Genomic DNA, 13,558 nt, shown 5'->3' on the forward strand with positions numbered 1-13,558 from the left:
ATGAGGAATCAAACCTGCACAATGAGTGCCAGAGTGGCATTTCCCAAGGCACAAGATGGTGCCCCACATTACCCATTAACAACAAAAGTGATGTCAATGGGACGGAGCAAGGCCAGTGTGAGGACGTTGGGAACCCTACAGCCACATGTAGGATGAACACACACACTCCCAGTCTGCCTGGCCCTTCTGAAGTTAACGCTGCTCAAACAGATTATTGTCATTCCAAGCCTTGCTTTGCTGTCTTTCATTCTTCTCTGGCTCTCCTCTTACTGTTGTGATGCACCTCAGACAGGGGTGCAGCTAGTTGCTTGGGTAGGGGATCATGAAAGATATGACTTTGGGCCCCCTTGCACTGCTCACATTTTGAGCACTACTGCTTAGCTAACATTAATTTATTTTACTCCATCTTCTCTGGGTATTAAAGAGCCATTAATAAGTTTGCATGGTTTTAATGGCATCAGTATTTCAGCCACCCAAATGGCAATCCAGTGTACCCTGGCTTCCAGCGCACTTAGGAGATATCCCAGGTACATTAGTAGGACATAACCTGAAGTGCAATTCAGTAAGTATCAATTATATGAATACAAGCCTGTCACTAAAGGTACTGTTCATCTGTAATAATTACAGGTTATCTCATGTCTCCCTTCAGACAAAGGGAGACTGTCATCTTTTATAGCACAGCTGTGATTCTGTTGTCTCATGACACACACATGCACACACAGAGAGCTAATGCTAGAAATGAAACCTGTAAACTAGGTCAGGTATTTCTAAGTTCAGTGAAATTCCACAAACTGAGCACTCATTTTACAGAGTAAACAATATTTACTGCTCTTGGTTCATTACACATTGCTCATTGCATTCTTAAGATGCATGATAATTAATAAATGATAATGTTGTTCTCCAAGATGCTATGACATCTGGATTTGTAATTTCCAGAACTTTGTTTTGTGTGGGTACTTGCTAATACTGAGTAGTGGCCTCATGGCAGCCTCAGGCACAAGATTGTCAGCGGAGTTGGGACAGGGAGCCAGCTGAGTACCAGTTCCTTTCTTTTTTTTAATACAAAAAAGCACTGGTAATTTCAATGGGCACTTTTATCATGCATTGTGATAGAGTATATTTAACTTGTGCAAAACCAGCCTAATCTGAAACTTATCTTATGTGCTGAGTACTCACTTTGTGTTCTGGCCAATAATGTGCAATAGAAGGCCTGATTCAGTGCTATTAACCCTCATATAGACAGTGACTCCAGGGGTCATGAGCTCCTATTGAATCAACAGCTCCACTATATTCCTGTTAAGCCTGTGTGGTGTTTTTATGCCTTCAGTGTAGTGCTCTAGATGCAATGGATACATGGAAAACTATTCTAAAATAAGGAGACTGTGGCTGTGTCTACACTTGCATGCCTCTTTTGAAAGCGGCATGCAAATGAGGGAAACTGAAAATGCAAATGAGGTGCAGATTTACATATCTGGCACCTTATTTTCATATTCTTCTTTTGAAAGAAGAAAAGCTGTGTATATGTGGCTCTTTCAAAAGTAAACCCCATCTTCAAAAAAACCCTTCTTCATTTCTTTTGAAAGAAGAATATGCAAATGAGGTGCCAGATATGTAATTCTGTACCTCATTTGCATTTTTATTTCCCTGATTTGCATGCCTTTTATGAAAGAGGAATGCAAGTGTAGATGCAGCCTGTGTGACTAGAGTGTAGGACCAAGCATCAGGATGCTGTCTTGTCTCTGCAGTGCCACTGATGTGCCCTGGGACCTTGAGCAAGTCCCTTTGCCTCTCTGTACTGTACCTTCTCAATAACTGAAGTCTGAGTGGGCTAGCTCAGTGGTTTGAACATTGGCCTACTAAGCCCAGGTGTGTGAGCTCAAGTCTTGAGGAGGCCATTTAGGGGTCTGGGGCAAATAGATTAAAAAAATCTGTCAAGGAAGGTGCTTGTTCCTGCCAAGGAGGAAGGTCGTTGGACTCAATGACCTTCCAAGGTCCCTTCCAGCTCTGTGAGATGTGGGTGTGTGATAGGTCTAGCTGTGAGGGTAGGGGACTGGACTTAATGCCCTTCAAAGGCCCCTTCCAGTTCTATGAGATAGATAGAGGTGTGGCCAAGCCTAAAACCAGAACAGAGAGTGCAGGTCTTCTTACCTAATTCTGTTACCTGTTATAGCATTTCTTATTTTTTGTATTCAAATGCTGCATAATTAATAATACTGTAGTGTTTATGGACACAGGGGATAGCAGACTACAATTGTGCTAGGTGCTTTATGCACACAGAATGAAAGATACGCCTTGCTCCAAAGAGCACCTACCCCATCTACCCTGTAATCAGGGTAAGGGGAGAATTAGGCTGAAGGGACGGAGGCAAGCCAGCCTGTGTAGTGCAGGGAGTACTGAGAATTTCATGGATTAATAATAAATGCTCAGAGAGATTGTGATTCTCCCATAGTTATGCAGGAAGTCTGTGGCACAGCCAGGACTCAAACCAGAGCTTCTGAGTCCTAGTCCAGCGCCTTACCCACAAAACCATCTTTCTTCTTTTCATGAGGATGAAGTACAGGTAGGATTTTTCTAAACCATCTCAATGAGATTTAGGACCACATGTCCTCCTACGGACAGACAGACAGACAGACATAAACTCCAAAGTCATTCAGGTGCTTTTGAAAATCCCATTCAATAACATTCCAGTGTTCTTGTATTTTATTATTATTTATATTGTTATTTAAAACAAAGAATTCTGTCTTCCAGCACTACCAACAGGGCAGTCTCAGCTACTTGTGTTGCAACTGATCCCCACCTCAGTCATTCCTGAATCCATGCAACCAACCCACCCCCCCTCCCCCCACGCCCTGAGATGCCACACCTTTGGGCCCCTCCTGTTTTCTTACCCTTATCTTTCCCTCTCAATATTGTGCTGGCCTAATTCTCCGAGACCTCAAGCTTCCCAGTGAATTTGTGGTGCTTTTAAGGTCTTCCAGCTGGTAGCCCAATCTGAGGCAGAATCAAAGGGCAATGAAGAGACTGGCTCATGGCCCACACCTTTTCTAAGGAAAATTGTCATTGTTAAAGACTTGGAACGCAGTATAGATCCAAGGTAGATGGGCAATGTTTTTTCAGCAGTTGCTATCTAGAGCTGTGAGTATACTTAACACATTTTTAATAGGAGCTTGTTAATTAGACAGAAAATCCCTTTTTAACAAATTGGAGTATAGTTAATAGAGAGGCATGCCAGTTTCCAGTATTTTTTTTCCAGTGTGGTCCAGTAACTTCACCCAAGGTCCAGGTTGCTATCAATTAAATATAAGCCAACTGGCAGATGCTCAAATGTATGTTTGTGCCACTTTTCCTCTTTAGCCCACATCTTCCTAGGGTGCAAAGGCTGCATAGATAGGCAACAAAGTCTGTGATGACATTAAACAAATTCCCCATCTTTGGATGTTTGTGCAATGACCAAATGCGTGGAACACAGTAAGGGGGTGCAGGTGAACACAGCTGCTGGCAGCATGGGCCAGCAGAAGGCTTTGTGCTGCCTTTGGGGCCCTGGTGTTGCCTTTTCCCAATGCACATAAAAAAGAACTTGGATTTCTGTTAGTGGCTACGCTGCGAGCAGGATCGGACTATATGCCTGGCCAATTTGGGTTTCTGAGAGAGGAAGTCCCTCAGCCCACACAGGAGAAAGTGTGAGTCTCCTACAGCATTTGCTCCACGGCTTAGAGAATCCCCCACAGAATGCCATCTTGCCCCAAACTTGCAAGAACACAATCTTTGGTGCCTGAGAAATCTGCAGCTTCAAACTCTAGCAGGCCCCTGCCCTATGGGACAGACTTGTGGTACCTAAGTCTACTGCAGGGGCTGGAGGATGGGGACATGGACACCCATCTCTGAGCAGCCCAGGCTTTACACTGGCAACAGAGCTGAATGGTATGCTGCGGAGGGCTCCTAGGTGAAGGGAGGAAACAAGGCACAAGCATACAAAGCGTTCCTCCCAAGGGATTTAGGCCGCATCTTCACTGGGCAACGCAGGGCTTTTTTTGTGCTGGTACTTGCCAGTACTGAGTACCAGCACCTCGGCAGCGCCAACCACTGGACTGGCTGGTGAGGCCAAGAGTACTGCCTCCTCTTTTTTTACAAAAAAAAAGTACGGGGGGAAGGTATAACCCCTTGTGATCCCAGACAAGACAAAGTGCTTGTGGCTTTATCCCATTTTAGGAAGCAGAGCTAAGCCCAGAAAGGGGCATCTGGCCTGTCCCCCTGCATCCACCCCATTATTGCGCCAAGGTTGACAGGTGTCCTAAGCTGAGCGTTACCTAGACTGAACAGATCTCCAGAGGTCACACAGGCTTGTGCACAGACAGCCATGAGCTGGCGTTTGGCACAGTTTGAGCTCACACAATGGAGCCGGAGCAAGCTGGGCTGGGGTGGGGGGAAGAGGGCTGCAGCAAAGGGACGTTCCTTTGCCTGGCTGGCATTCCCAAGGAGCCAAGCTGTACCAGGCTGTCTTGCCTTTTTGTGCTCTTGTTGCTCCCTGTTCCCCACCCAGCCCCACCCATGTGCCCAAGTAGCCAGTGGGGGCCTTGTTCAGCCCCAGGAGAGCTCACCATGTGACTGCCCTGCACAGGGTTACCATATAAACAAGAGGATGCCCCTGAGAAGGAGTGTATCTGTGTCAGTAGTGACCAGCTCACATTATACCCATGTGTTACAGTGTATCTACATTAACAGAACCTGAAGTGGGTGATGCTGATACAGACGCACTCCCTAGCAGGGTGGGGTGGCCTCTTTTTTGAAAAGTCAGATATGGTAACTGTAGATGGCAGTCTGGCGTTCTCCCACGTCAGTCAGCCTGGCCCTCAGGCCCTTCCTGGTCCCTGCCCAGCCTTAGCACCCAGCTCACAGTGCAGCCACGGCAGGGCAATGAAGGCTGTGGTGGGGGTCCACACCTCCTCCAGCTCCAGCAGAGAAGACAGTGCAGAGCCTGGTTACCCCACCCATCTATCGGCATTTGCACTGCACACCAAGTTGGTTTGTCCCACTCTTGAGCTGGACGCCCAGCGGAGGCAGCAGCCAGGACCCCAGCACACTGGAATGGTAGTGAAGCCCCTGGCATCTGGGGTGGTGGTGGCTAGGAGCCTGGCTGTGCAGCAGCACCCCCTCCCCCTGCACCCTTAATTCCTGTGCCTATATGTAGAGTGCAGGAATTGGGGCTGAGGGTGGGGAGGTCAGAGCAGAGGGCTGGGGGGCACAGTGGAAAGTGCCATGGGGGCAAGGGCACCATTTCGGGAGAGTGGTGGACTTCCATGTCTTCCTCAGCTGCTCAGGGAGCGAGCTGAAGTAGTCAGCTTGACGTTTCCTCTGCCCCTTTCCTGGACATCTGGGGGTGAGAGGCTGGAGTACAAGCTGCACACTTTGCCCTCACTCTCTGTTAGTGAGGAAGAGCCCTGGAGTTCTGGGGACTCTTTGCTGCAGACACCTCTCCCCCCCAACCGCTCCCTGGGGGTGTCTAGTGCTGGGGCAGCTCTAGTTAGAGAGGGTGGGGGCTGCAAGCTCCCAGACAGTCCCTTTGACCTGCCTGGCTGCCTGCTTCTTAGCAAGATGGCCTGCAGGAGAGCTCTGGGAGCAGCTGACTTGTCCTGCAAGAGAGAGTTTGCTGGACCAGGAATGGCCATTCTGGTGCCTCTGCCGCCAGGCTTTTGGCTCTCCCTGGTGGCCAGCAGCCTGGACAGGCTCATCTCACAGTCTCAAACCACACTGCTTTCCATCTGTCTCTGCTGCAGGCCCAGGCCAGGATCCCTGCTCCCCCAACCTCACTCTAGCTCTGGGGCAGGGATAGCTCAGTGGCTTGAGCATTGGCCTGCTAAACCTAGGGTAGCAAGCAAGCTCAATCCTTGAGAGGGCCACTTAGGGATCTTGAGGGGGAAAAGAAATGGGGATGGTGGGTTGGTGCTGCTAAGAGGGCAGGGCAGTGGGCTTAATGACCTCCTAAGGGCTCTGCCAGCTGTGTGCCTCCATGCTGCTGGCTCCCCAGCCATGGAAATAACTCCACCGCTGTGCACAGGCCAGGCTGTGAGGCACCATACGACCAGCTCTGCTACCCATGCCATGATCAGGCTTGTCTGGCAACAGAATCAATCCAGAATACTTTTATTTCATTTGGAATGGGTCATAATAGGAAGTTTTTTACTTTTTCCCAACGTATCTGTATGCGAGGGCATATACAAAAGCTTAGTCATCTTAAATAGGCCATAGGCTGCTTCTGGGTACTGAATTCATTTGTGTTACTTGCAGAATAGCGACTTCAGACAGTTATGCTCTGTTTAATGTTTGAAATTTGTTCAGGAGCAGAGGTGTAACACTGTTTGCATCTGCATTCATCCTGGTTATAAATGGTGTCTTAGCTGTGTTCAGACACTGTCCTAAAATCGATGCTGTGGATAAGGAGACTACAATAGGGTTTCTGCTCACAAAATTTTTTAAATGTTTCTTTGGTGAACATGGGGAACTAACATTTTGAGGCAATTCAGTTTTGAAAGGTGCTGTTAACTTAATGTCTAACTTCAAATATGAGTTTAAAATAGTTTCAGGTGTAGATTTATGTCCCCAAGTTTCCACACCAATTTTTAACTTTGCAACATATTTGCCTACTGTTTAAAATACTTCCATATGAACAAAAGGGAAACCGCTGTAGAGATAGACGAGAAACTGACAATCTGCAAAATGCCGTCAGATCCATAACGTAACATCGGGAAAAGAAAAGTTTCTTTGCTCTGAAAAATTTTGTCTTAAGTGCACCATGCAAGATAAGCAGTTAAGAAAAGAAAGCACACAGATGTTCGTGTGTTTTTTTAAGTTGTATAGCTATCACAACTTTGCATAATTCAAATCTTGTATTGAGCAAGCTAAAGTTGGTTGACTGAATTTGCTTTGCTATGTACACTCAGGACTGCACCTCCAAATATCACAGACTCCTTTAGAGAGACAAGGTGGGTAAGCTCATATCTTTTACTGAACTAGCTGTTGTTGGTGGAAGAGACAAGTTTTTGAGCGTACACAGATCTTCTTCAGATCATTGAAGTGAACTGGGTCAGCTGCTTAAAAATTGCTGACTAGTCTATAATTTATTATTTTCAGACATAATATTTTGTTATATTTTTAACTATATAAGTAAAGAACCTGTCCCCCACTACATCCCCTACTTGTGCCCTTCACCTCAGATGTTGTGTAAACGACTGTGCAGTTATCAATGCTAACAATAAAACTATTCATGACAGCCCGGGATCAAGTGAGGCCTCATCTGTCCTCAACTGCTTTTTTGGTTCTCAGACAGTGGAAACCCTCAATAAGCCAAGGTTCAGTGTTGGGCTGGATACTTATTATTTATGCAGTGTCCAGCCTTTGCTTGGTACCTTACAGCGCACCTGGTCCAAAGGATGGAGTGTTATGGCATACAACTATAGCAGAACACAGTGCATGAGGACGGCAGCAGTCTTGCTGCTCATGCTGGGCTAGGAAGTGTTTTTAGGTCATTTATAAAAAGCTCTTGTGCTCAGGTTTTTAAAAAAAATTCAAACTAGCTATTTCAAGTCATTCAGCAAATAGTTTGGTCTTCATGAAGTTAACTCTTTAATGTAAAGTCAGCAACAGCTCCATCACTAATGAGTAATTACAAATGTGGCTACTTCGTATCAGTCTGATAATATCAGAAACTTTTCATTGGTTAGTGAGACTAGCTTTCAAACAAGGAAAAGCAAACTCTGCTTTATTATACCAGAACTTCAGCTGCTTGGCGAACATACCACACAATCTGAACTATCAAGAAACTGGAGGCATGAAAATTGAAGTTTAACTTGTGCTGGTAAGGAGGCTTAATCTATTGTTGTGCTTTATATTTTGTTGGGCAGTGCTAGGAGAAATTACTGAACTAAGATGTTAACCAATAATAATCCTAGGTGTGTATCTTTTATAGTGTTTCTTGTACTATAAAGGTACAATGATACCACTCATTTCTTCACTTCTGCTGGAGCACAAAGCTGTAGTTTGCAGCACATTGTTATCAAATGAAGATCAACAGAGCGTGTGCGCTGCGCAGTTAGAAGGGGTTTATGTTTATGCTGTCCCCAGCATAGGGGCAGTGGTGAACAGAGACCTCACCCCAACAGAACATTTCTAGGGAAACCAGCTGAGGAAAATGAAGGCCAGCAAAAGGCTGATGCTGTGCTGGATTCATTGCAGACCTGCATCAGCAGAACATGGTGTGTAACAGCTGTTTTTTTTTATTACACTATGCTTTTCACCAGTGGAAAATGGTTTTCACAATCTCCAAGGTTTAGGGCTGACAATAAGTTCTGGGACAATGTCCCACTGAAGACCACAGGTAATTCTGAGAGTGTTACTCTAGGAATAGGAAATCTCTATTTCTTTTCTCTTGGGACTCCTCCTCCGTACATTCCCACTCGTGTGTGTGTGTGTGCGCGCGCGTGCGCTTCTGCTTGCAAACTGTGGATGATTTTCCAGAAGGAAGCTAATGCCAAGAGTGACTTGGCCCCCACGTTTCAGTATAGCTGAGTGCCAGATCTGCACTACATATGATTCAATGTTCCACTCCCTTCTGTGCTGTTCTGAGCTGATGTCCTGTTGCTGCTGTGTTCTGAAGAAGGCCCAGAAGGTTCTGCACAGGGAAGTGTTACCCATTTCCAGTGAGGCATTAAAGGCAGCAGAGAGTTCAAAGAGTTGGTGAGGCTGCACCACCTGCTCTCACTGGATTCCACTACAGACTGCTAAAGGTGCACACGTGATAACAGTGCAGCAGTACCAGTGGCCTCATTTTGCAGATGCAGCTCTCCCAAGTTAGACAGGAATGCACTGGATCATGTGCATGAATTACAATGGGGAGAATAGCAGGGATATTCAACAGCCTGGGCATGTCCATTCAGCCTGTGGAAGGAGACTCGCAGTTGGTTGGCAGACTGGAAGCTAGTGTGGCTCACACTAGTGCTCTAAAAAGAGCTGCATAGACAGTGCCTTGAAGTGTGACTTGAGCAGGAGCTTACCTGTTGAAGCCCATCCCACGCCAGTGCTTCTGCTGTGCTCTCTTGGCCACAGAGCCCAAGCTCCAGCCCAAGCCACAGCTTCAAAGTTCACCTACACTGCTCTTTTTAGCGCATTAGTGAAACCTGAGCATGTTGAGCTGGGAGGCACCTCCCGCAGGGTGTGAGTACTCTGTGTGTCCTTATGGGAATAGTATCCAAGAACCCTGGCTCCCAGGCCTCTCCCCTAAAAAGAGCTTTGATATGATTGCCAGGCTGTGAGGACATAGACACTGCACACAGTATCCCTGAGTGTAGCAAAAGGGACTTGAGCTCATGGGAATAAGGGGACTTCGAAGTAGGCAGCATCCTTTCGAAAAGGAGCCCCGTCTGGACGCACCGCGCGGCGGCAAGGAGCGTCAATTTCGAAGCGCGGCTGCCGCCCGCATGCTAATGAAGCGCTGAATATGCATTTCAGCGCTTCATTAGTAAACTTTGAAATGGCCATTTCGAAGTTTGGGGCACGTGTAGACACAGCCAGTGATTGGTGTTTGGATAGGGTGACCATCTGTCCTGTTTTCCACAGGACGATCCCATATTTGGGACTTATTTTATACAGGGGACTAATTATCCCGTATTTGCTGCGCTGGTGCAGCTGCCTGCCTGAGAGCAACAGAGGGAGCCAGCAAGTTAGTCACTTTTGTCTTCCCCAAGGCTTGGGGGAGGGGGAGTGCCCCAGCTGCTACAGCCCAGCTGCTTCCCCAAGGCTTAGGAAAGCGGAGGGAGAGCACCTCTCCCAGCCCATATGTGGCCACGGGAGACATGCTTACCCTATGTTTGGGCCTCTGCCCGGTGGTAGCTGCCTAGTTGCTGTGCAGATCCATTTTGACTGTCCAGCCTTGGTTTCTAGTTGGCTGCTGCTTGCCTCCCATCTTCCTGCTGCTCTAGGTCAAACTGCCAGGCAAAGCTACTGAATAAAGCACTGGGCGGCAGGCAGGGGCAGAAGTGCTGAAGCCTGTGAGTTGTAGATTTGGCTTTCCTGGATGACTGAGGTTGCTGGGCAGTTGCTGGGGGTCACGTTGCCTTCACGCTACCAGGCAAAAGCCCCACTTGATGGCTTGTTCTAAGATTCCCAGAGAAGCTGGCAGGAGTGGAGGGGTTTGGGTAACTCCCATGCTGCCTGGGTCTGCAGAACATACTGGTAAGCTCATTAGAGCAGGAGCCTTCCCAGGGAATGGCCAGGATGTCTTGCCGGTGGTCAAGCTGAAAAAAACACCACCAAAATAACCTGTCATGCACAGAAGGGTCCTGTGGCACCTTATAGACTAACAGAAAAGTTTTGAGCATGAGCTTTCGTGAGCACAGACTCACTTCATCAGATGCACAGGTGCTAGAACAATGTGTGTAATGGCGGTGCTGAAAGCCATTGAACCAGACTGCAAACCTTGTATATAATGGTGATCGCCTCAAGTCCTGAGTCAGCTCCCCAGTGTTATCAGCCTCTGGCAGCACCAGGATGGCCAGGCCTCCATCTCTGCAGGCTCGTAGTAGGTGCACACCAGCCCCTAAGTATGCTGAGACTCCTTATCACTGGCTACCCAGAAATCATAAGTATGCTACTCCCAAGGAACAGTACAGACCAACATACTGGTTACACTGCTCTACTCAGTGCACAGCACTGACCTGGGGGTTAGAGAGAAAATGAGATATTCAACAGCCAATGAAGATTGAGACAAAGTGAACAGAATTAACAGAAACTAATGGTGACACAAAGTCCTAATGCTTTCTAGCACTTAAACTGAAGTAACAAGGCATTCCCTTGTCTCGTAAAGGTGAGCCTGCCCCAAGTTCCTTTTCCAGCATCAAACAGCCCAATGACCTGGACTCTTCTGTAGGTAACACAAACTACCCAGCAGCTTGTCTGTCCTGTGAAGCATAACTGGGAATGCCTGCTTGCAGTCAGAGGTCCAAAGATCCAGTGTCTTCACTCTCCAAAAAGATGCCCCCCTGCTAGTTTGTTTCTTCCTGTAAATTCCCTCCCTGGGAGATTTCACAATCCGTTGTTAGCAATCAGCTCAGACTGTACCTGGGCAGTCAGTGTGACCTGTACAGTAGTCAATGTGCATGTAGCCAGACAGATGAACAGCTTTTGCCTGGAAAAAAAAAACAAAAAACTTTGTTGAACATCTTCCCATGGTTAGCCTGTGGTCACATGCCTGAAGAACCTAACTTGCAGGCTAAATACATAACTCATTCCATCTCACCCACACACTTCGCAATGCCAATGAGGATCAAGCTTTCGGTAGTGATCTTGCATGACACTCTTTGGCAAACACATCTGTGGGTATCAGAGCCACAGGGTCCCTTTAACCTTAAGCACTCCACTGCCAGCTGGCACCAAGACGTCAGTGGCTCACACCCTGCTGTGGATGAGCTAAGTAGATTGAGCTTTTTTTAGTCTCTCATTACAAGGTAGGTTTTCCAGGACTACATCCTTGTAGCTTTTTCAGAACCCATTTCTAATGTTTTGACAATCTTTCTGAAATGCGGACATCAGACCTGGACCCAGTAGTCCACTGACATGATAGGCAGTGGTTGTAACACGTCCCAACTTCTGCTCAACAGTTATTTCCCACATTATACATCCAAGATTTACATTAGTCATTTTAGCTTCAGTATTGCACTGTGGGCTCACAATCAGTGATTTACTTGCCATTACCATATATCCATTTCTGAGTCTCTGTCTCCCAAAATAATAGCCCTGACATCCTAGCTGTGACCTACATTCTTGATTACTAGATCTGTGACTTTGCATTTTGGTAACAGTAAACCCTATGCTTTCTAAGTGAGTCCTGCTTACCTTGTGATAGCTGATACAGCTAATACATTATAGAACCGACATGAGAAGTTTTCTGACAATACCCTGAAAATGGGTCTCTCAATCTTTCTGGTCTGTGTTTGCCAGCTGGTGTGTGCTCAGGCATGCACAAGTCCATGCTGCCTGTGCATGTCTTCATGCAGCTTTCTGTATTTCACATTTAGTCACTCTTACAGCACTTATCTGAGGCATTGTCAGCACCCTGATTAGAATGATAAGAAAGAGATACTTAACCCTGCTTAGCCACCTCAGCTGATGTCAGTTAAATATTCCATTTCCCATCCTCTGCCCCCAGTTCAGAATAAAATGTACAGCAATATGCAGGGTGGTAGTGAGCCATCCCCTCCCTTCCCAGGGGATGAAGCATGATCAGCTTCTCAGCACCTGTCATAGAATCATAGAACACTAGGACCGGAAGGGGCCTCGAGAGGCCATTGAGTCCAGTCCCCTGCCCCGACGGCAGGACCGACCACTATCTACACCATCCCTGATAGACATCTATCTAATCTGTTCTTAAATATCTCCAGCGAGGGAGATTCCACAACCTCCCTTGGCAACTTATTCCAGTACTTGACCACCCTGACAGTTAGGAACTTTTTCCTAATGTCCAACCTAAACTTCCCTTGCTGCAGCTTAAGTCCATTGCCTCTTGTTCTCTCCTCAGAAGCCAAGAAGAACAAGTTTTCTCCCTCCTCCTTATGTTTATATTCAACTGTCTGTGATCATGATAAGGGAAACTGCAGCCAGGCAGAGATGTGAGAAAGCAGGAGCATTGTGTAAAGTGGACTCTGTTCAGTGGTTTGCTTGACAAGGACAAGTCCTTTAACAGCTATTTGAATTTTTATATTAATGGGGTTTGGCTGAGTTTGCACCTGGTGCGCCCTTCCCCCAGTGCTCTAGTTACTGCACACCTGTTCTTCAGATGGGCTCTCTGCCTCCTCAGAGCAGCGCATGGGCTCTGCAGGCTGCATGAGACAGTGGGCTTGTTTCCGAAAGACAGAGTAACGTATCCTGGAGGATCTGGAGGCATCTCAAAGGGCACCACTAGCTGCTGACCTCAGAGCTGTAATCACAGACCAGGCCAGTTTCAGCTGACAAGTGCTCCCCGCCCCCACAAACACTAAATCATGCCAATGAGTAGGGTTCACATGGGTAAGAGAAGAGATGTGCAGTGCAGATGCCGAAGGAGAGGTTCAGCTGAGTACGTGCGCAGCAGCAGAGGCTGTGACAGTTGCAGGCAGAAATGAGAAAGGCAGTGGGAGAACTGGTGCTAGGCATGCCAGAGAAGATGTGCTTTCAGTAAAGACAGACCAATACCTTCAAGATATGTGACTTCTTTCAGGTATCACCTGTACAGCAGCATTCCCTGTAAGCCAGGCACTTATGCCACTGCTCAGGAAAGATTCCCTTGCCACCCAGCTGATTAGCAGAGCACCCACAGCTGGTTTTGTGTTTCTACTGGTGGTGCCCAGTCACACATGCCTCTGTGCACATAAAAAATTCATTCTGCACATGGATGGGAAAGATTAGAGGGAAAATTGCTGTATGGAGTCAGGTCCAGGCACAGTGTGGAGGGAAGGAATTAAAGCATCATAGAAATTACATCTGGAGAAGACAGCAGTTCCAGTGCTGGTGCCTGCTCTCTAGGGGCAGGGTT

The sequence above is a fragment of the Carettochelys insculpta genome, chromosome 16 (assembly GCF_033958435.1).
Source record: "Carettochelys insculpta isolate YL-2023 chromosome 16, ASM3395843v1, whole genome shotgun sequence".
NCBI classification, from domain to species: Eukaryota; Metazoa; Chordata; order Testudines; family Carettochelyidae; genus Carettochelys; species Carettochelys insculpta.